The sequence below is a fragment of the Schistosoma mansoni genome, chromosome 1 (assembly GCF_000237925.1).
Source record: "Schistosoma mansoni strain Puerto Rico chromosome 1, complete genome".
Lineage (NCBI taxonomy): Eukaryota > Metazoa > Platyhelminthes > Trematoda > Strigeidida > Schistosomatidae > Schistosoma > Schistosoma mansoni.
In genome coordinates, this window is record NC_031495.1 from 19,270,953 (window position 1) to 19,274,233 (window position 3,281).

The 3,281-nt window shown below is 36.0% G+C and overlaps 1 non-coding gene across 1 annotated transcript; it reads right to left on the reverse strand.

Annotated features, from left to right (window-relative positions):
• Positions 1-1,279: 1,279 nt before the first annotated feature.
• Smp_tRNA_01962_Gln_TTG.1.1 lies at positions 1,280-1,346 on the reverse strand. Its single transcript has one exon. It is a non-coding gene (tRNA).
• Positions 1,347-3,281: the final 1,935 nt, after the last annotated feature.

Sequence of the window (3,281 nt, forward strand, 5' to 3'; positions counted from 1 at the left end):
AATTTCATCTCACTGTGTTGACGATATTTGAAGACTTGATTTAAAACACTTTGTATCAGGCTCTAGGTTTATAACTGACTAACGTGTCACAGTGGAAGCAGACATGAATTTGGGCTTCACTATTCTGCATAGCGGACAAAAATATAAACTAAATGATCCACTGTAAGTTAGACACTAAGAATATTGTAACATAAAGTAAATTTATTCCATATTGTGCCCGAAATCTTCAACATATGCAATAAATAAAAGGTTTTATAAGTGAAATTTCGTGAGAAACATTCACAAGTCAGTTGAGTTCACTCACTTTTCGCAAGAATACAAGTTCAACTTTTATAAAAATGAAAAAGGTAAAAGAACTGTGACGCAATCAGTCATAGAAAATGTGAAGATTGGTAATGATAGGGCTGACTAAATAATTAACGAAATATTTTTCACCAATGTTGAAAGATTATACGCTTTGACATTAACGTTTAGTATTTTATTTAGTGCAGCTAATGAGTTGTGATATGACGCAACTCACTAGATCGAATGACCAGATTATCGATTGCCGTAAATCTATCAGATTTCTACTCAAATTATTTCAACTTAATAGGTCCCTTTGAACGCTTATTTATTACCAAATTTATGTATACATCACATTTATGGATGAAAATGTAATCGTTTATCCTAAAGTATTGTCTTATAACTTGATGGAAACATGTTCAGCCATTTAAAATCAGCATACAATAGAAATATTAGTGACTCTAATGTTTAATAAACAATCACTGAATATTAATTATAACTGTGTAAGTTAATAAGTGCAATCCACGGTACCAGTTCTCAACTACATTTATTCCGTTATGAAACTGCTAAATATTACCATGTTTTCAAGTAGATAATTGCTATTGAATTTCTAAAAAATTTTATTTTCATCTACCACTTAACATAAAGAATGATTATGGTTTAGAATTCATTGAACAATAAAGAAACTTAACAAGTTTTAATAAAATAATGTTTAGACTTTTCGCTATATTTTCAAAAGAACTCAATTGTTGTAAATCAATATCAGTTTTAAGTTCACTTAGTATAACTTATTTGAATCTTCCCATTGATGTTTAGGACTGCAACTGGTCAGTCTCTTATTGGTATATGTGCATACTGTGCGTATTGCCTCTATATAGCCTTATTTCACAAGTGTTGTAAGCAAAGATGGATAGTGTCTAGCAATGGAATCCAGGACGCGCGTTTCGTCCTATTCGAAACTCGTCAGCTGGATGTACCTGCATCTTAGAGTTGATGTTCACTCTGGGACTCGAACCCAGTACTGCTCGCTTCAAACGCCATCGCGTTATCCACTCAGCTACTGATTCCTCATAGCCACTTGCTTGTGCAATGGGCAGAAGTTTAAGTTCACTTAGTATTACTTGTATGGATCTTCCCAGAGTGAACATCAACTCTGAGATGCAGGTACATCCAGCTGACGAGTCCCAAATAGGACGAAACGCGCGACCTGAACTCCACTGCTAGCCGTTATCCATCTTTGCTTACAATATCAGTTTTGTTCAATCTTTTAGGTTAATCGGATTCCGGCCGTTTAAGAATGTGTACGTTGATAATTATAAGATAAACAAAACTTACTTCAGGCTCGCATTACGATTTTGTATTCAGTTCGTAGAAAAAAAGTGTAATAAATCAATACTCTGTATTGTGTCGGATTCCATTTATAAAATAATGATAATTAGTGAAAACTCTCTCGAATACTTGCTTTTTTTCTGTATATGAGAACCAAATTGAAGTTTTTGAGATCAAAAACCAGGAATTCTTAGATAGTTGTTTTCTCTCAGTATGGGACACCACAACGGATAACCCACACCAAGGATGGGACTCCGAACCTTCAGGTTTTGTAATGTGTGGATAACCTTTAGACCACTGAGCTGGCAACTAGTGGTTTACATTTCTAACCTCAATCATTCACGGTATTAAACAATTATATCCCACTGTCTTCCGTAGGTAAATACCGCAAGCTCTACACGGTTGGACTCTACTAACTTGTTATCTTATGAGGTACTCTATAGTATCAATGAGCATTCCACAAGGCTTTCCAATCCACGCTGTCAAGCGCTTCTTCATTATCAAGGAAACTGATATATAGTGACTAGTCCCATCCAATCGATTGTTCAATAGTGTCTCTAATTTGTTGGCACATGATTGATCTTTACGCAACCCATCTTATTGATCTCAAGGTTAGGGGTTCGGTCTAGTAACACTCGCCTGAAAACTTTGCACTGGTAGTGATACTAGTATGCTGCCCCTTTAGTTCACACACTTACTAAGATCTCATTTCCTCGGTATTTTACAAGATTTCCCTTCTGCCAGTCCTCTGTTTTTTGTTCTTTCTTAAAATTCATTATGAAGAGGACACAGAGTACATTTGCAGTTGCCTCTATCTGATGATAGCGCTTCAGTTAGTATGTCATCTAGTTGTGCTCTTTTACCGACCCTAATTTGGCTGTTATTGTTAAATTCCCCTATGCTTTGTGCTTTATCAATAATAGGAAGGTTGGTGCTTTATGCTTCGATATCCGAAGGGTTTAGAAACCTACTGATCTATTTAAGAGATATTAAAAGTGCTCTATCCAGCTGTTACACTGTCCTTGAACATCGGTGATTAGTCTTACTTCTTTGCTCTCGACTGGTCGCTCTGATCTACTACATTTTCTTGCAAGCTTCTTGATTTTATCATATAGTACTCTCATATTTTCTTCTCTTTCAGCTTTCAATGATTTAGTTGACAGGTCTTCAACATATTCCCACCTGTCCTCTCTCATTCCCCTTATCACTTGCTTGTTTGTTCTTGTATATTTAGTCAATGCCTCAGCTTTCTCTGTATTATTCCTACTGTTGTCGAATGTCGTCTTCTTGTTTTTCGTTTCTTGAATCTTACCTACGCTGCCTACAAAGGTCCGACTTTTATGTTGATGTCTGTTGGGGTCGATCACTCCCTGACATATTGGATTTATTGCTGCTTTAATCCCTTCTCAGTTGCTCTCCACAGTAGTTTCCACTCCTCCCAGTATATATTATAACACTCAGAACTTATTGCTGAGAGTTTGCTAGCATTTAGATGGAAGGCTGTGTCGAACTTTTTGTGCCACTCATCCAGTTCTCCAATGCTACTTTGACTTCAGTTTCAGTTTGTTCGTCATCAAATTGGGATATGAAGCCCTATCGTCTATTCTCTTTGTTTCTTCACTTTCGATAAACCTTTCAAGTCTTTTATGAAGATGGATAGGGTTAATTTT